The sequence below is a fragment of the Mobula hypostoma genome, chromosome 3 (genome assembly GCF_963921235.1).
Source record: "Mobula hypostoma chromosome 3, sMobHyp1.1, whole genome shotgun sequence".
In the NCBI taxonomy this organism is placed as follows: domain Eukaryota; kingdom Metazoa; phylum Chordata; class Chondrichthyes; order Myliobatiformes; family Myliobatidae; genus Mobula; species Mobula hypostoma.
This window is the reverse complement of record NC_086099.1, coordinates 136,119,731-136,141,124: the sequence shown is the minus strand read 5'-3', so window position 1 is coordinate 136,141,124 and position 21,394 is coordinate 136,119,731. Positions and strand designations below refer to the sequence as shown.

The 21,394-nt window shown below is 39.8% G+C and overlaps 1 protein-coding gene and 1 non-coding gene across 11 annotated transcripts in view; both read right to left on the bottom strand.

Annotated features, from left to right (window-relative positions):
• The window catches only part of crppa (CDP-L-ribitol pyrophosphorylase A), a 319,593-nt gene that overhangs the window by 144,118 nt on the left and 154,081 nt on the right, over positions 1 to 21,394 (bottom strand). The window lies entirely within an intron of this gene.
• LOC134344625 (U1 spliceosomal RNA) lies at positions 11,272 to 11,428 on the bottom strand. Its single transcript, XR_010017475.1, has one exon. It is a non-coding gene; the product is annotated as a U1 spliceosomal RNA (small nuclear RNA).

Below are 21,394 nucleotides of genomic sequence, written 5' to 3'. Positions count from 1 at the left end.
CCCAACCTTTGTTATGCCATAGACCCCTACCATTAACCGAGAGGTCCCTGAACCCCAGGTTGGGAACATCTGCTCTACATTATCCACAACTCCATCAACATTTGTGCCATCTGAAAACTTAGTAACCCATCCCTTCACTTTGTCACTGAAGTCATTTATAAAAATCACAAGGAGCAGAGGTCCTAGAACAGATCCCTGCAGAATTCCTGGCATCACTAGGAGTATACATATCAGTGGTACAGCGGATATACGCTGGTCAGAAGGTACGTATTTCTTATGAAATATGCAATCATTAAATAATATTCATTCTTAACATTATCAAAAAGCACCAACTGTTTGGTGCCACCCCCATTCTAATCTACTAAACACCTCTTTCTCAAACCCTTGTTTATTAAATGAAATTTTGAATTTCCTGTATTTCTTTCCCTGAAGAATACCCAAACACATATGCTACAAAAATTTCTATCTACCTGCTTTGGAGTTCCTTGTGTCATCATCCCTAATCAATAGCCCACCCAGCTCATGACTGAACCAATTTTAGCTAAAGTAACAAACAGATTACTTTGTAGTGTTACCAGATAAACAAAACCAGACTATTTGACTCACCTTTCTGAATTGTAATTAACATCTTTTGATTTCCTTTTTCTGTAGCTAATGGTAACATTTTATTAACTTCCATTGACAAAAGACTCATTAACAACAGCAAAAGAGGTTTTTAAAAAAAACAATAGTTCAATAAATGTCATTCCACATCAGGCTCGGAATTCCCCAAGGATGATGGTGCCAAGCAGTCTGATTTTTGATTATATGTTACAACCATCAACCAAAATATATGAAAGATGACAGCATTTCTTGTGCTTCATTTAAGGTACACTATTTGCTCTTCTGCTTAAACCTGTTCTATGCTTTGTTGACTCTATCCTTCTGGCAACAAAGTGAGCTATTGACATTGCACAGTTATATGATTTCAGTTGAAAAGTAAATTCACAGTTTTCTCAGTTATGAAACTCACATGCTGCACTTACTGATATTCTCACTTTCTTTTTGGATTGGAGTTGTTAAAGTTCATTCGTAAAATTCACATTTTTCACTTATTTATCCATAAGCTCTTTTCACTAATGGTTCATGCTTTGGAGCTAATCCCAACCAGTTGAGTTTTGTGACTACAAAAAAAAATAAAGGACAAGGTGTTTCCACAGGCAGCAATCATTGTTTATAAAATGAACTTAAAAGTACCAGTGTTATCCATGTTCCAGCTAGGAGGTGAAATCATACAATGCCTTTTTTTATATTTTAATTTGACAGCCTAAAGCACTGCAAACAAGAACAATGAGCTAATTCATTAAGGAACAAACTGTCAGAAAATGCTCAATGCTTATATTGTGATTAGAATATCTGGTCTATACACTTAATTCCAAAAGCATTCCTCAAAATGGAAAGCTACTGTTATTTTTAAGTTTTGCATTTTGTATGCTTGTTGCTTTGTAACCACAGGTAGCAACAAATTCTTGAGGATTTTGCCCTGAAACATTAACCCTTGGCCTCCACAGATGCTTCTCGACCCGCTAAGCTTCTCCAGCAGTTTGTTTAATGCTCCAGATTCTAGCAGCTGCTGTCTCATATCTACTTGCATTTTATTTTCTAAAATACGTTAATATAGTTTATAACATTCTTCAGGCAGTATAATAGGAAAACTTTTTTATGTAAGCATACGCTTCCAGTATCAGAACTGTCATTAGGCTGCATCCCCAGATGAACTTTGCCCTTCTGATTTTAGACATTTGGATGATAAAGAAAGCTGGAAGATCAATATGTCAGTCACATCTCAGTTCAGCTTCTGCTCCAAGAGTATTGGTGGATAGTGGTGCATTAAAATTCAAGCATACTTTATTGTAAATGTTTATTAATTGGCATTTGGGTGTCTTCTGCTTTACATAACTCTGTCAAAGATGTCTGGTCATCTCACAGTGCCATATTTTCAGAATCAGAATTATTATATGACATGAAACATGTTGTTTTGCAGCAGCAGTACAGTGCAAAGATATAGTAATATTATTATCAGCTACAAAAATAAATAAATAGTGCAGAAAATAGGAAATATAAGGCAGTATTCATCGGTTCAGGGACTATTCAGAAATCTGATGGTGGAGGGAAGAAGCAGTTTCAGTATTGTTAAGTGTAGATTTTCAAGTTCCTGTACTTCCTATGCAAAGCTAGTAATGAGAAGAGGGCATGTCCAGGATGGGTGAGGCTCCTTAGCGCTCAATGCTACCTTTCTGAGGCACCATCTCTATAAGGTATCTTCCATGATGGTGATGGATCTAGTAAGGATGGAGCTGGCTAAGTGTGCAACCCTCTGTAGCCTCTTACAATCCTGTGTATGCAACCAGACAGAATGCCCTCCCCTACGTATCTATTGAAATCCGCCTTTAATCACATTCTGAATCTCCTGAGGCTTCTAATGAAGTAGAGCTGCTGGTGTGCCTTCTCACCCATTTGAAGCTGTTCACCCTTTCCTCGATGAGGACTGGTGTTTGTTATTGCCCAGCATTCACAATGCCAAATGGGGTTAGGAAAAAGCTCCATGAAACTGTTGAAAATAATGAAGTTGGCCAAAGAACTTGTTGAACAATTAAAAAAAAAGGGAAAAAGGGAGGTCAATGTACTCATGAACTCCAATAGTGAGTTGCAGTTAGTTACAACACTGTGGAGGGAATCAGTCAGATAGGTGATGAACACTGCAGAATGAGCAGCAGCAGCATCAGGTTGTTTAAGAACTACAGCAGTCTTCAGATCCAACACAACACAAAGACTGAAGCACCTTTTGCCCTCAGGAACAGACAATGATATTGGAAAGTAAAAATTATCTTCTAACAGAAGATAACCAATAAGTAACAATCCCTAAAGTAGAACAGATAACCTACACAACAAAAACTATCAAACCCAGGACAAATTGTACAAAACAAACCAGTTTGTGCAGATGCTGGAAATCCAGAGCAACACACACTAATTGCTAGAGGAACTCAGCAGGTCATGTAACATCTATGAAAATGAAAAAAAAGTAAATGTTTCAGGCAGAGACACTTCTCCTTCCCTCGCCCTGGTACCCCTGCTTCTTCCCTTTCTCTATAGTCCACTATCCTCTCCTGTCAGATTCCTCCTTTTCCAGTCCTTTAGCTTTCCCACCCACCTGACTTCACCTATCACCTTCTAGCTGGTCCCTCCCCTCATGTTTTTTTATTTTGACATCTTCCCCTTTCCTTTCCAGTCCTGATAAAGGGTGTCAGCCCAAAACATTGACTGTTTATTCATTTCCACAGATGCTGCCTGACCCACTGAAATCCTCCAGGATTTTAAGGGTGTTGCACAAAATCATATAAATGTTGATATTTACAACATGAGAACATTTCACTTCACCTGAATGTTCCCGCACAAAAGGTGGCATCCCCACAGCATGTGTGTCTGGAAGTAATCTGATTACTTAGATATTCTTATGGATCGCAGGCATTTCTCTTCAACACAGCTATGGTCTGAACAAAAATATATTCACTTTTATAACAAAATCTTAAGAGGATAATATGTAAAAGATACTTCAATGAGTCAAGCATATTAATTTCTGCAACAGAACATAATATTTAAGAAATTAATTTTAAAATGTCATTAAGATGTTTCTGCGGCTGTACAAAATTGTGTTTATGAACAATATGTAATTAAATACAAGAGCCTCTCTCAGCAGCCATAGCCAAATTAGAATTTTGCTTGGAATGCTATTTTGGAAAAAACTGTAACTTCATTTGCGTGTGTACATTCAGTAGTTTGCAGCATTATGCCTATAGTTTTCCACATTTCCATATAATCAACTAAAGCTGTAAAAACAATCCAATGCAGTCAAACTAATTGTGTGTAATAATAAATACGAGTGATTCTGCAGATCCTTGATACCCATAGCGACACACACAAAATGCTGGAGGAACTCACCAAGTCGGGCAGCCTCTATGGAAATGAATAAACAGTGAAAGTTTTATGCTGAGACCCTTCATCATGACTAAAAGGAAGGAGAAAATGCTAGAATAAGAAGGTGGGGGGAGGGCAGAACAAGCTGGAAGGTGATAGGTGAAGCCAGGTGGGTAAAAGAGAGGGAATGAAGTAAGAAGCTGGAAGCTAATAAGTTGAAAAGGCAAAGGGCTGGAGAAGAAGGAAGCTGATAGGAGAGTAGAGTGAATCATGGGAGAAAGGGAAGGAGGAGAGATACCGAGGGAGATGATAGGCAGGTGAGAAGAAGAGATAAGAGGCCAATGTGGGGAAATGAAGAACAGGGAAAAATTACTAGAAGTTGGAGATCTCAGTGTTCCTGCCATCAGGTTGGAGACTACCTAGATGGAATATGAGGTGTGCTCCTTCAACCCAAGACAAGGAGGCCATAGACCAACATGTCAGAACGGGAATGGGTAAAGGAGTTGAAATGGTTGACCACTGAGAAATTCTGCTTTTTGCAGACGGAGCTGAGGAAGCAGTCCCACAATCCACATCGGGTCTCACCAACGTACAGCAGGTGAGATCTGGAGCACCGGATACAGTAGGCGACCCCAACAGATTTGCAGATCGAGTGTTGCCTCAAGTGGAAAGACTGTTTGGGACCCTGATTGCAGGAGACGAATGGGCAAGAGTAACATTTCTGCTGCTTGCAGGAATATATACCAGGAAAGAGATTAGCGAGAAGGGATGAATGGGCAAAGGAAATCATGGAGAAAACTATCCCTAGAGAAAGTAGAAAGCAGGGGAGGTAAAGACGTGTTTTGGGTAGGTCCTGTTGAAGATGGTGGAAGCTACAGAGAATGATGTGTTGGATGCGGAGACTCATGGGACAATAGGTGAGGACAGGTAGAACTCTAGCCCTGTCAAAGTGGTGGGAAGATGGAAGGAATGCGGAGACTGGGAAATTGAGGAGATGCAGGTGAGGGCAGCATCAATGATGGAGGAAAGGACACCCTGTTCATTGAAGAACAAGGACATCTCTGATATCCAGGAAAGGAAAGCCTTATCCTGGGAACAGGTGTGGCAGAGATGAAGTCCATAATGCAAATAAAACATTTTGGCCGAGAAATTCATATGAGTAATTTTCAAGCATTTGCAATTTTCCTAATGTATTTTCAAAACTAATTGAAAAAAATTGCAAAATTCACTTGTACTATTTCAAAGCAGCGCTAGTTGCTCCTTCGTGTAGCACTACTCTGTTTCAAGAGAACTAATGATAAAGACCAAATTTCCCACTACAGTTAAAGGATTGCAATGCAACTCAGTCCTAACCTACTTTCATCAATATCAGAAAGGAAAAAGTCCACACTATGGGAATGGGAGGGTGGTAGCAGCATCCTTTTCAACAGGGGTACAGGCAGTGTCAGTATAGCCAATTTCCTCGTGCCAAGTGAACTTGTAAGAAGTTTTCAGGCAGATGTATTCAACAGTCTGATTGTCTTCTAATAGCACCAATATCTTTTTGGAATCAAAATGCAGGCAAGTGAAATTGAATACGTCAGAACAATTGATGACCTCAGAGGGACATCAGGACTGCTGTGTACTTTGCTTCATGGAAACATAGCTCACCCCCATTTAGAATGCAGTGCTGCAGCCTGATAGCTTCACCATTCTCCGCAAAGACAGGTCAGTTGAATCTTTTAAAGATATTGGAGAGGGAGAATACTTCATGATTAAGTTACCATGGTGCACAGACATGATGGTTCTTTCTCAGTCCTGCACACTCAACTAGAGCACCTAGTGGTCAAGTGTCGTCTATTTTATACGTCAAAGGGGTTTTCTGTCATCATCCAGGTAGAGTTGTATATTCCACCTCAGGCCACTGTCAGGCAAGCACTGGAGGAGCTGAGCACCGTGATCAGCAGTTACAAAAGAGCACATCCTGATCCCTCCCCTATTATTGCGGAGTATTTCAACCAGGCCAGCTTGCAGAAGTCCCTGAACAACTACGACCAACATATCACCTGTGGAACCAGAGTGCTAATATACTTACCACTGTCACATCACCATCAAGGACGCTTATCGTGATATCCCATGCCTGCATTTTGGAAAGTCCAATCACTTGGTTGTACTGCTACTCCTGGCATATAGGTACAGTCTAAAGACTGCAACATCAGTGGTGAGGACCAAGGAGGTATGGTCAAGAGAGGCAGAGGAACACTTACAGGACTGCTTTGAGTCAGTTGGCAGGACATTATTCAGGGATTCATCTTCAAATCTGAATGAATATGCCACAGTTCTCACCGACTTCATCAAGATATGTGTGCCTGAGACATACCAGCCATACCGAAACAAAAATGGATGAAGCAGGAGATTTGTAGTCTCCTGGATAAGAGCTAGATCTGTGACATTCAAGACTGGTGATCCAGAACTATACAAGAGGTCCAGGTACAATCCATGGAAGAATGAAAAAGCAATTCAATTGAATTTAGAGATGGAATTGGATGCACATCAGCTCTGGCAGGGTTTGTAGGCCAATACTTCCTACAAGGCAAAACTTAACATCATGAATGGCTGTGATGCTTCACCCCCAGATGAGCTCAATGACTTTTACGCACCCTTTGAAAGAAAGAATAAAAGTACACTTGTGCGAATCCCTGCAGTATCTGGTGACACTGTAACCTCTGTCTCAGAGGGTGATGTCAGATCATCTTTCATAAGGGCGAACCCTCTCAAGCCATTAGTCCCTGATTGTGTACCTGGTAGGACACTAAAATTTATACCAACCAGCTGGCAGGAATGTTCAAGGACATCTTCAATCTCTTAGTGTTGCAGCTGAAGATTCAAAATGGCGACAATCATACCTGTGCCCAAAGAGAACAGGTTGAGATATCAATGATTATCACCCAGTTGCACACACATCTACTGTGATGAAGTGCTTTGAGAGGTTGCTCATGGCCAGAACCATCCCCTGATTAAGCAAGGACCCGAATTTGCAACATTTTGCCTGTTAACACAATAGGTCAACCATTGATGCAATCTCGCTGGCTCTCCACTCAGCCTTGGCTCACTGGACAACAGTAATATGTACATCAGGCTGTTGTTTATTGATTACAGCTCAGGATTCAACATCATACTCTCATTATTATTCAGCAAGCTCCAAAACCTGGGTGTCTGTACCTCCCTCTGCAACTGCATCCTTGACTTCCTCATTGGGAAACCACAGTCAATGGACATTTCCTCCTCACTAACAATCAAGGATATCTGCTTAGCCCACTGCTCTACTCTCTCTACACGCATGACTGTGCAGCTTAACACAGCTCAAAAGCCAGCTTTTATTGGCCATTTCTCAGATGGTGATGAGGATGCACACAGGAGTGAGATAGATGAGCTAACTGAGTGTTGTCACAACAACAACCTTGCACTAAATGTCAATAAAACCAAAGAAATGATTGTGGACTTCAGGAAGGGGAAGTCAAGGGAACACACACCTGACCTCATTGAGGGATCAGCAGTGGAAAGAGTGAGCAGTTTAGAGTTCCTGGGTGTCAGCATCTCTGAGGATCTATTTTGGCCCCAACGTATGATGCAATTGCCATTGACATAATGAAAATCTAATGTGTGCAGGGGAACAAAAGTATTACAACAGCATCAGGAGAATCTCTGTGATCAGTAGACACTTTATCACAACTGTTTAAAAATTTGATGCCGTGCCTCTTCTTAAACTTCTACAACTGGCCTGCTAAATATTCACAATTAACAACTTTCAGTCCGTCGTGATAGATCTTTGTTTCATGATTGGCATACTGATGCATACATAGGCATACATATGTTCACTATGACGCTGACAAATCCATTCTTTCAATACACATATCGAGATCTTAATTTTTCACTTTATGCAGTGTTTTACCATTTTTCATTAAATTCTGTTCACTACATATTTGAGGTCACTTTTCAGAACTGTCTGGTGCGCATTCCTTCCCAGCACTTTATGGAATTTTCCATTTGTGACATCATGTCAGCACTCAAAATACTTTCAGATAAGGGGTGCTCAGCCTGTACTTCTAAACATGGGTATTTAATTTTGGTTGAGCAGTTCAGAATTTCCAGCATTTTTTGTTTGTATTTCAAATTTTCTAGCATTTTTATATATTTTTGATAGCCTTATTAAATAAGGCTGCTCTTTGCATCTCAAAAAGAAGCAAAGCCTGAAGCATGTACAAATTCAGCAAGGATATTTTACACTGTAACGCGCAAAAAATGCTGCAGGAACTCAGCAGGTCAGGCAGTATCTATGGAAATGAATAAATAGTCCATGTTTCAGGCTGAAACCCTTCTTCAGCACTGAAAAAGAAGGGGGAAGATGCCAGAATAAAAAGGTGGGGGGAGGGGAAGGAGGCCAGCTAGAAGGTGATAGATGAAGCCAGGTGGGTGGGAAAAGTTGATGGCTGGATAAGAAGGTATCTGACAGGAGAGGAGAGTGGACCTGACACTGTACATCTCAACCGCAGTTCATTGGTATCTGTACCTGTTAAGGTGACAATGTCAGCAGTGTGCATACAGAACATGCCCTCTATTCCACAAATCCTGAGTAAGTCCCTTATTCCCATCTCAACAAAAGAAGGAACTTATAACTTTCCTAGGATTGTGGTCCTTCCTATGATTTATTAAGCCACTGATTGCATTCAGAGTACGACAAAACGAATTCTGCCATAGATTGCGACTGGAAGGGGTTCCTCAACCTGGATGCCTAGCTCATGCACAATTATATCAACGCAACAAAGAATTTCATGCCAGTAACCTGCCAGAATGCATGATTGTCTTCTTTCTGTGGCATTCAGTAACATCAGTGGCATCTGAGCAACCCCAATAAATGAAAGGGAAGGTACTGGACTTCTCCACTTCCTCCTTCCTCTTCCTTTCCACAAACATGAACAGGGTTAGTCAGCACAAATATGTAACAGCATTTAATAGACAAGAGAGTAGGACATACCTTTGATAATTTGGACTGCAAGTTGAAAACAATTCACGCACCAGTATTATTTCAAGCACAGATAATCCTAGAACCATCTGAACTTTCTTTTAAATAAATTATTTAATTCATTGATAGGCTTCTGCCAAACCAATGCATTCTGTGCAGAAGCTTATGAATTAAAAAAAAAAATCCATTTAGCATTCTTTTCATTTCTGAGAGGAAATTGCTTAAAAGTAAACGTCACGTTTAAATCTAGAGAAGATTAGGTGTTCTATTTCTATACCCAGACAAGATTTTTTCACATTATGGGGACCTTTTTGGAACTACTTTCACTGTTTTCAATTTGGCCAGCAATGATGATGGCTATTATATGTTTGAATTTATGACCATATGTCAGAGACTTTTTTTTCTCTTCTTTTAACCAAACAGCTTTTTTTCTTTCTTTTTTTTTCTATTTCATTATGGGGTTTTGTTTTTGCTTTAGATTAGAATAAAATATACCTTTTCAATATTATGGTTAATTTACGATACATAGCTATGGGGAAATTCAATCTTGTTTCTGTTTCCATAATACCACAATGTATTTTGTATTCGTCTATGAAAGTAATTAATAAAAATATTGAAAAAGAAAAGGTAAAACATCAGGATTCTGTGAAATAAGAAGCAAAAACCCACTGCATCACCCTTGCAGCTCTTTACGTTACTCACAAGATTGAAATTTGACAAGGAAGACTCAAACCCCAGAAACCAACGTAAACAGCAGTGCCATGAAGCACTAGGAAAATCGTACGTTTTCAAAATGGCTCATCTATTAACAGCACTGGTTGCTTTAGTTTGGAAGCAATAGATCGGTTGACAAAAAAAACGTTTGAGCACATTATTTTCATCTTAAATCCATTAAGTGTGGTATATATACAATATTATTAAATTTTGAACACTAAAAACTACATGATTACAAAGTAGCTCCCTCCCTCACATGTAAAATTAAACTGATCCCTTGAACAAGTAAAGATATCAAATACATCTGAACGTTAAAAATGAAACTTTATGACAAACCTTCCCGTAAACGAAGTAATTGATTGACCTGTAGGGGAACAGGAAAACAAGTTACATTGCACATGATTTCTCATTTCTGTTCGTAAAATTCATGAGAGACAAATGAAATTTATACAGCTGATTCTGGGAAGGCAAAGACAACTTGAAGAAATCACGCAACACACATCAAAGTTGCTGGTAAACGCAGCAGGCCAGGCAGCATCTATTGGAAGAGTTTCAGTTGACGTTTCAGGCCGAAACCCTTCGTCAGGACTAACTGAAGGAAGAGTTAGTAAGAGATTTGAAAGTGAGAGGGGGAGGGGGAGATCCAAAATGATAGAAGAAGACAGGAGGGGGAGGGATGGAGTCAAGAGTTGGACAGGTGATTGGCAAAGGGGATATGAGAGGATTCTCCCCGGATCTCCTGTAGCCTCCAATCTGATGGCATGAACATTGACTTCTCTAACTTCCGCTAGTGCCCCACCTCCCCCTAGTACCCCATCCGTTATTTATTTTTATACATACATTCTTTCTGTCACGCTCCTTTTTCTCCCTCTGTCCCTCTGAATATACCCCTTGCCCATCCTCTATTTTCCCTCACCCCCCGTCTTTCTCCCGGGATCTCCTGTATCCCGTGATCTTCTCATATCCCCTTTGCCAATCACCTGTCCAACTCTTGGCTCCATCCCTCCCCCTCTTGTCTTCTCCTATCATTTTGGATCTCCCCCTCCCCCTCTCACTTTCAAATCTCTTACTAACTCTTCCTTCAGTTAGTCCTGACGAAGGGTCTCGGCCTGAAATGTCGACTGAAACTCTTCCAATAGATGCTGCCTGGCCTGCTGCGTTTACCAGCAACCTTGATGTGTGTTGCTTGAATTTCCAGCATCTGCAGAATTCCTGTTGTTACGTTTTTTTTGAAGAGATCAAAATGTGACAATGACTCTGCCATATTTCTTACATTTTAACATTCTACATATTAAAACCAGAATCAAGCAACACATTTGTATGGGCACTTAAAAAAAAAAATCAATGATAGAAACTTGTCTTAAGATTCTCTGAACATATACTTATTTACATACTGGGCACCACAGTAATGTGGTGATTAGTTTGATACTGCTACAACTCGGGGCATTGGAGCTCGGACTTTATAGATAGAGATTCATTGAAATCTACAGCACATTACAGGCCCATTGGCCCACAATGTTGTGCCGACCATGTAACCTACTCCAGGAACTGCCTAGAATTACCCTACTGTATAGGTCTCTATTTTTCTAAGTAAATATTTTCTGAGCACGAAGGCAGTCCTCCCACCACAAATTATGCGGTCGAATATCCCACATCTGAGGATATCGCAGGCACCAGCTCACCCGAAGTGCAATGGGATAGCCTCGTCCTGGAACCTCGGACCTCCTGATCACCGATGGTTCCCTGCCAGGTAAGTAGATCTTCATTCTCCTGTCTCTTTTCCGGTAACTGATGTCGCTTTCAAGTCCAATTCATACTGATTCTGAGTCATTCCTGATTCTTTTTCTATTCTTTAATCTCATTGAGTAAGGATGCCTTTCTCATCTTTAATGGCAGTATCATCCGTAATGCTATTATACTGTTGCTGCAGACTGCGTTCCAATCAGTTTACAAGGTAAAAGAAATGCAGGCAAAAGTTGCAGGAAATAATCTGCGGAGATGCTATATTCCACCAAATTCAAGCCTAATATTTGTTCGTATTATTATTAACAAAAATCAGTGAATTTTAAGAGTTCACTTACTTCAATATTGACAGAAGACAAGGTGCTATTATTGACTATTATAGTGTAAATTTGTTGCCAACAGCATCTCTATCAATCAAGTTTGACTAGATGAGTTGAGTCTTCACAATAATTGGCTTGTTCTTTCATGAGTTTCCGTATGGTTTGTATTTTTCTGTGTTGAAAGCTTGTCTCTAAAGCCTAAAGACATATTTTATGAAAATATACTGATTGGCATGATGAGAGCTAAATGGTTCCTATTTACATGTAGGGGCATGTTCCAAATATTTTAAACTGGTGCAAGTAGTGCATAATTTTGTAGAGTTGTCTTCTAATCATAGCTTCAGACTCAAATTTAGATAATCACAGAATATACAGCAAATTATATGAGGGTGAACTTTAGAAAGATTTTAACTATTAAAATACAGTGACAGAGCTGCACACACACAAAATGCCAGACTCCCAACCTGGGGTCCATGTACCGCTTGCTTAATGGTATTGGTCCATGGAATTAAAAAGATTTGTAACCCTTGTACTAGAGGAATTCTGCTGAGTTCTTCCAGCATTTTATGGGTGTTGTCTTGAATTTCCAGAATCTGTAGAATCTCTTGTGTCTATGAAGCACAGTGCCAGGGCCTAACTTGCCCTTGAGCCAGAAGATCAGGGCCTTAGTTGAAAGATTCTGCTTCATACGAAATGTAAAGCTGTAGCCATATCTGCCCTTTCAGGTAGTTAAAATATCTTACATTGCACTATTTGAAGAGTGCTAGTCTCAGATGTACTATGTTTAACATACAACCTGCAAAACTAAATCCATTATCTTGTCTTTGATTCCATTCCCTTTGCAGGATTGTATTATGATAGTTCCAGCACTACAAACATAACCATATCTTAACTAAAAGTGCATAAGAGACCAAAACAAGATTTTGGGAAATCCTAAAGGCACAATATAATTCTATCTTCATCTTTTAAAGCAAATTGTCAAAGATAGTTCTTTGAGCTCCTGCTGCAGCTTTAGTCTTTGGTTCAAATTAGGGGAATCCAGGAAGGGAAACCTCAGCAGAATTTTGTCTGTTGTGTATGCAGTAAAAATACAGATCATATAGAGTTTGGAGACTGTCATTACATCATAGTGATAGAGCATAGAAATAGGCCCTTCACCCACCATATCTTTGTACCTTATTGCACATCTACACTGATCCCATTTATCACTCTGGAATCACGCTAAATATAAAAAGCATTTCTACAGTCTTCTATGCCTTCTCTAGGTAAGAGTCTGTCTAAATGCTACTTAACCATACCAATTACTTTGTTTTCATCAAACCCTCCGGCAACAAGCTCCATATATCAAGCATTCCGTGTAAAAACTTACTTGTCAGATCTCCTTTAAAACTCCTTCCTTTCATCTTATGCATATCCCTTTTTTAAAAAAAAATAACCCCTTGCTTCAATGCCCCTTGTTCAATTCACAATTTTAAAGTTTTTAAGTTTGTAGTTTGACTTGTGGAATGGTAAAAACTCTGCTTAAACTGCACAGTCTTGAAGACAGTGCACAGTGGAGATTCAACACATTTCAGGAAAGGAAGACAGCTCATTGTAAAAATGCTGCAAGAAATGAGAGGTCTATACAAACCAAACCAAGTTTGTGATTGGGCTGGAGAAATGGAATTGCTACAAGGCTAGCATGGAGACAACTTGACACAAACATTCCACTATCAGTCAATGGTAAGCTAAGACAGGAACTAACAAGCGAATGAATACAATTTCTAATTTAAGCTAAAGCTATGGGCAGTAATGGTGCTGGTGAGGTTACAGGACTGTTGTTAAGGTGCATATTGTCCTCAAAGGAAGGAAATCTGTCACATTAACCAGGCTGGTGTGTACACGAATACAGTCTCACAGTAATGTTGTTGATTCTGGAAACAGACCCGCAGGTCTCTCAGCTGAAAAAAGCTGTCCTATTTCACAGCTTACTTCATGCTCAATCACAGGAGGCAACATCAAGTTCAGGGTCAAACTCAGATATGTATAATTGAGACACAAGAAATATTTCCCATCCAGCCCCAAGGTTTTATGACAACCATAAGCAGAGTATTTGGAGCCGATTTTTAAAAATATAATTAATATTAATTTTAAACAACTTAATGTTTATAGACGATGATACCATAAATGATAGGAGCAGAATTAGGCCATTTGGCCTATCAAGTTTAATCCGCAATTTCATCATGGCTGATCCATTTTCACTCTCAACCCCATTCTTCTGCCTTCTCCCCAAAATCTTTCACACCCTGACTAACCTTGAACGCATCAACCTCTATATTACATACAGTCAATGATCTGGCCTCCACACCCACCTGTGGCCATGAATTCCACAGATTCACAACACTCTAGCTAAAGTAATCCCTCCTCATCTCCATTCTAAATGGACATCCATTTTGAAGCTGTGCCCTCTGTCTGAGACCCTCCCACGAATGGAACCATCCTTTCCATATCCACTCTGTCTATGCCTTTAAACGTTCGATTGCTATCCATGAGATTCCCCCTCATTCTTATAAATAGGCCCAGGGCCATCAAATGCTCCTCACATGATAACCCCTTCACTCCTGGAATCATTCCCAGGAACCTCCTCTGAACAATCTCCAATGGCACATCCTTTCTTAGATAAGAGGCCCAAAACTACTCACAATACTGTAAGTGAGGTCTCACCAGTGTCTTATAAGCCTCAGCATTCCATCCTTGTTTAATATTCTAGTCGTCTTGAGTGAATTTGCCTTCCTCACCACTGACTCAACCTGCAAGTTGACCCTCAGGGAACCCTGAACAAGAACTCCCAAGGACCTTTGCACATCGCATTTTTGAATTATGTGCCCATTTAGAAAATAGTCTATAATTTTGTTCCTTCTCCCAAATTGCATGACCATACACTTTCTAGCACTGTACTGCATCTGCCACTTCTTTGCCCAGTCTGCTAATCTGTCTAAGTCATTCTGCAGACTCCCTGCTTCCTCGACAGAAGCTGCACCTCCAACTATCTTCGTTTTGTCCACAAAGTTGGCCACAAAGCCATCAATTTCAACATCCAAATCATTGACATACAACGTGAAAAGAAGTAGTCCCAACACAGACCCCTGCGGAACACCAAGAGTCACTGGCAGCTAACCTCTCTTTGCCTCCTGCTAATCTTCCAATCCACTAACCATGCTACTATCTTTCTTGTAATACCATGGTCTCTTATCTTGTTAAGCAGTCTCATGTGCAGCATCTTGTCAAAGGCCTTCTGAAATTCCAAGTATATAACATTTACCGATTCTACTCTGTCTATCCTGCTTGCTATTTCCTCAAAGAATTCCAACAGATTTCTCAGGAAAGGTTTTCCCTGAACAATACCATGCTGACTTTGGCCTATTTTATCATGTGCCTTCAAATACTTTGAAACCTCATCCTTAATATTCTACTCCAATATCCTTCCCACCACTGAAGTCAGGTTCTGTCCTTTCTTAAAGAATGGAGCGACATTTGTAATTTTCCAGTCTTCCAGAACCTTGTCAGAATCTAATGATTCTTGAAAGATCATTACTAAGGCCTCCAGTGAAAAATGATGCAAAATACTTAATTAGTTCATCAGCCATTTTCTTGTCCCCCATTACTACCTCTCCATCATTTTCAAGTGATCTGATATCTACTCTCTTTTACTCCTTAGTATTTGAAAAAAACTTTTGATATACACTTTGATATTATTGGATAGCTGACCTTCATATTTCATCTTTTCCCCCCTAAAGGCTTTTTAGTTGCCTTCTGTTAGTTTTTAAAGCTTCCTAATCCTCTAGCTTCCTACTATTTTTTATCATAATACATAAGAATCAGAATCAGGTTTAAATCACTGGCATATGTTGTGAACTTTATTGTTATGTGGCAGAAGTACATTGCAATACATAGTAAAATCTGTAAATCATAGTAAATATATATATTAAAAGTTAAATAAGTCATGCAAAAAGAGAGAAAAAAAGTAGTAAGGTAGAGTTCAAGGATTCAATGTCCATTTAGAAATCTTATGACAGAGGGGAAGAAGCTGTTCCCGAATCACTGAGTGTGTGCCTTCAGGCTCTTATATTTCCTCTCCGATGTTAGGACTGAGAAGAGAGCATGTCCTGGGTGATAGGGGTGCTTAATGATGGATGCTGCCTTTCTGAGGCATTGCTCCTCCCTTCTTGAAGATGTCAGGAATGCTGGGGAGCCTAGTGCCCAGGATGGACTGGACTAAGTTTACAACTTACTGCATCTTACTTCAATCCTGTAAAGTGGCCCTCCCGCATACCAGACGGTGATACGACCAGCTAGAATGCTCTCTACAGTACATCTGAGGAATCTGTGAGTATCTTTGGTAATGTACGATTTCTCCTCAAACCCCTAATGAAATATAGCTGTTGATCCTTCTTTGTAACTGCATTGATATGTTCGGCCCAGGATAGATCCTCAGAGATGTTGACATCTAGGGACTTGAACCTGCTCATCATTTTCACATCTGATTCCTCTATGAGGACTGGTGTGTGTTCCTGGAGGAATGATTGGGTTAAATGCTGAGCTGTAGTCAATAAATAGCAGCCTGATATAAGTAATTGTATTAACCAGGTGATGTGCTTTTAAGCTATTTTTGACTTCCTTTGTCAGTCACATTTGTGTCATGCTGCCTTTAGAATACTATATTTCTTCTGTGGGATGTATCTATCCTGCACCTTCTGAACTGCTCGCAGAAACTCTAGCCATTGCTGTTCTGCCATTATCCCTGCTGGTAACCCCTTTCAATCAACTTTGGCCACCTCCTCTCTCATGCCTCTATAATTCCCTTTGCTCCTCTGTAGTACTGATTCATCTAACTTTAGCTCCTCCAAAGTGAATTCTATCATATTATGATTACTCCTCCAAAGGGTTCCAATACCTTAAGCTCCTGAATCAAATCTGGGTCATTACACAACATCATATCCAGAATAGCCTTTCCAATTGTGGGCCCAATAACAAGCTGCTTCAAAAAGCCATCTCATAGGCATTACACAACTTCTCTCTCACGAGATCCAGCAGCAAACTGATTTTCCCAATCTACCTGCATGTGGAAATACCCCATGACCATTGTAACATGACTATCATAACATTGCCTTTGACATGTGTTTTCTATCTCCCATTGTAATTTGTAGCCCATATTCTGGCTACTGTTTGGAAGCCTATATATAACTCCCAGCAGAGTATTTTTACACCAGCAGTTTCTTCATTCTACCCATAAAGATTCTACATCTTCCGATCCTATTGCAACTCTTTCTAAGTATTTGATTTCTTTTTTTTTAATAATAGAGCCCTCCAACTCCTCTGTCTACCTGCCTGTCTTTTCGAAACAATGTGGATCTTTGGACATTAGAAAGGGTAAGACAAGGGAACACGAACAAATTCTCATAGAGGGATAAGAATTGGAGAGTGAGTAATATCAAGTTCCTGAGTGTCAATATCTCTGAGGACCTAACCTGGATGCAACATATTGCTGCAGCTATGAAGAAGGCAAGACAGTGGCAACATTTCATTACGAGTTTGAAAGGATTTGGTTTGTCAATTAAAACACTCGAAAACTTCTACAGATGTAGCACGGAGAGCATTCCGACTGACTGCATCACCATCTGGTGTGGGGGGCTACTGCACAAGACCAAAGTAAGTTGCAGAAACTTGTAAAATTAGTCAGCTGCTTCTGGAGTACCACCCTCCATGGTATCCAAGACCACTTCAAGGAGCAGTGCCTTTGGAAGGCAGTGTCCATCATTAAGGATCCTCACCATCTAGAACATTCCCTCTTCTCATTGTTGCCATCAGGAATGAGGTACAATAGCCTAAAGGCATACACACAGTAATTCAGGAACAGCTTCTTCCCCCCCGCCATCCAATTCCTAAATGGAGATTGAACCCATGAAACCTACCTCACTACTTTTTTTATTTCTGGTTTTTTTTTGCACTTACTTATTTTAACTTAATTATTTAATAGAGATATGTATATTTACTGCAATTCAGTAGTTTTTCCTCTATATTTGTTTGTCATGTATTTCATTGTACTGCTGCCGTAAAGTTAACAAATTTCATGCATGACATTAAACCTGACTCTGATTAAGCTCCCAACTATGATCCTCTTTCAGCCATGGCTTAGTGATGCCCACAACGTCATATCTACCACTCTCTAATTGCACTACAAGATTATCTACCTTATAGCGCGCATTCAAATTTAACACTTTCAGTCCTGTATTGATCACCCTCTTTGAATTTTTCTCCTGTTACACTTCAAATCAACCAGTAACTGCAATTTTGCCTATCATCTGCCTGTCCTTCCTGACAGTCTGACTGCACACTCCATCTACTTGTAGACTATCTACCCCCATCCTCAGCCCTATCACTCCGGTTCCCATCCTCCTGAGAAATTAGCTTACACCCTCCCCCAAAAAGCTCTAGTAAACCTACCTGCAAGAATCAGGTTCAGGTGAAACCAGACCCTTTTGTACAGGTCATACCTTGCCCAGAATAGAGCTCAATGATTCAGAAATCTGAAACCCTGCCCCCTGCACCAGTTCCTCAGCCACGTATTCATCTGACAAATCATCCTATTCTTACCCTCACAACCATCTGGCATAGATAGCAATGCAGAGATTACAATCCTGGAGGTCCTGCTTTTCAGCTTTCTACCCAAATCCCTAGACCTTCTCCTTTTTCATACATATGTTATTGATGCCAATATATACCAATACTTCTGGCTACTCACCTTCCTCCTTTAGAATGCTGTGAGACCTGATCTGAGACATCCCTGACCCTGACATCTGGGAGGCAACATACCACCTGGATGTCTCTTTCACATCCACAGAATCTCGTGTCTAACTATTGAATCCCCTATCACTGTTGCAGTCTTCCTCTCCCCACTTCCCTTCTGAGCCACGGTGCCAGAGACTCAGTTGATGCGGTTCCTCCTTGATAGGTTGTCCACCCAACAGTATCCAAAGTGGCCAGAGGTACTTAGCTGTGGCTGCCCATTTCCCTAACCTTTCCTGACAGTCATCCAGGTACCTGCCTCCAGCAACTTAGGGGATACTACCTCCCTGTAGCTCCTATCTATCACCTCCTCAGTTTCCCATATAAACTGAAGATATTTATGTATTGCACTGTACTGCTGCAGCAAAACAACAAATTTCATGACATATGTCAGTAATAATAAACCTGATTCTGATTAAGTGAAGGATGAGTAATGCTATCACACTGTTTTTCAGCCATGTCAACATCCTATAATATCAGCAGCAGTGAAGCAGAAAGAAAGGAGTAAAATTATTTTCCTGTTCTGGTAATCGTCTTCCATCACATATAGAACAGAAAATATACAATATTGTGCAGTATAACTCCCAGGATAATAAGAAACAAATCAAACTATAAAACATGTACTTGGCTGGCTACTTTTGCAGCTGCATTTTCTGAAAGTTAATGATTTGTATTGCAGTTATTTCTATAACACACAACAAAATAGCATGCAATTATAAAACTAAAATCCTCAAGTTCACAGTGAGCATTAGCAAGAAACAATGCAACTAAGTAAAAGACTAGAATCTTTTGCAAAACAGGACAGTTCTGTAATCTGTGATTCTTTACTTCCTGAATAGAGAATGTAAAATCCTTTTTATTTTGGTTTCCACTCTCCTTTGTCTGATTACTTTGAAATAGATTTTCTAGACACTTTAGGCCACACTCTAGTATGGTTGTAATGAATATTAGACACAATAGAAGAAAATATGGGGATTAAACAATGAGGGATGTGTATTTCAGCAGCCTACGGTCTCAAAGAAAGACTTCAGTGACCAAAAAATTTCAGTTTTGCTGAATAAGCGAAAGATGCTAAGGAGATTGCACAATATTTTTAAATTTCAGTTCAGAGATATCAGTGCAGTAAGCAATGGTAGTATAACAAAAACAGAGATTGAAGACTATATGAATAAACAATAGGACAAATTATGTACCCATAAAGAGCAACTGTACTAAAATGATGCAACAGGAATTAATGTAGTCAAAGGATGGAAGATATTTGGTCCATTAAGACTGTGTCAGTTTCTTGTGGTACAATCCTATTAATGCCAATTCCTTGTTCTTTACAGCTATTACTGTCAATGATTCTCGTTCCACTATTTATCTTGTTCCTTTTCAAAGGCACAAAGCAATAATTCAATCTTGCGTAGTAATTTTTCCAGCCTTACTATCTAGAGATCACTGTCCAAGCAAAAGTACAAGTAGCAGTGGATGCCCCACAGATCAGATTGAGAATCAGGACAGGAGTTTAAGTGCAGGAGATTCAGGGCAGGAGTTTCAGGACAGCAGTTTCTCACGAAGGCCTTTGTTCTTATTCTGTTTCTCGCTGTAGCAATCCAAAATTAATCTTACTGCCTCGCACTCCCTCAACATTACAAAATCTTTGTTTCCAATCTGTATTTAAAATTATTCAACAAACTTCTCAGCAATTATCCTGTACAAGCCATCCCATGCTGTAAAATTTGTCTACATTTAGGAATTTCTTGCCACCCTGCCCCTTACTCTTCCATGCAATTAAACGGCAGTGAGCAGTCAAGACTAGGATGACTAGGATGAATATGGAAGCAATTGAGCCTCATTTCGTGAGCGAGGTTTTTAAACTTTTTTAAACATTGCAATTGCCTTCCTATAACATAATTCTTAACAATGGCTTCAATCAACATCCTTTAAATAGCTTATTTAATCAAGCTGAAAATGGGAGTGATATTAATAGTAACACAGAATCAAAAAATGCCTTGTGATATGCTGCAGTAATATGTTCATAGATAGGGACAGCTAGAAGAGGAAAAAAAGAAAAATATTCCGATTCGTGGGATGTGACAACTGGCCCAAATTTTGGTGAATAGACACATAACCATATATGCTTAAGTACATCAATATCACATATTTATAGAATCTAGAACCCTTATATCAAGTAAGGCTTTGGCTATTTGGAACCTTGGTCCCTATCTATGATTATTTCAGTACTGGTCAATGCACCTGATAAATGAAATATTGTTCTTTGGATAGCAACTTGGTGCCATCCTGATTTAGACCAGCAGTCCCCAACCACCGGGCTGCAAAGCATGAGTTACCAGGCTGCGAAGAAACCTTTCTTCATTCCCTGTCACGCCCACTGTTGAGCCATTACGCAAGCGAAGTCATTACCCGCACATCCTCCATGTCAGCGCGAGAAAGAGATCAACTCCTCGAGCTCGCAAATGACAGCGGGTTGAAAAGTATGTTGACATAACATCTCTGCCGGCATTCTGGATCAAAGTCAAGGCTAAATATCCTGAGATAGCCACGAAAGCACTGAAAACGTTGCTTCAATTTTCAACATATCTCTGCAAAGCGAGGTTTTCTGCAATGAATGCAATGAAAACTAAATTGCGGAATAGACTGGACATAAGGAACCCCCTTCGGGTATCGCTGTCTTCCCTCACCGTCTTGTTGCAAGGAAACAAGCCCGGGGCTCCCACTGATTCAGCGATATTGGTGTGTTGTAGTGATTTTATATGTTCATACAGGGAAAATATGTGCCGTGTGTTTAATATCCAACCATTACTTAAAATGTTACGACGCTATTGACTTATAA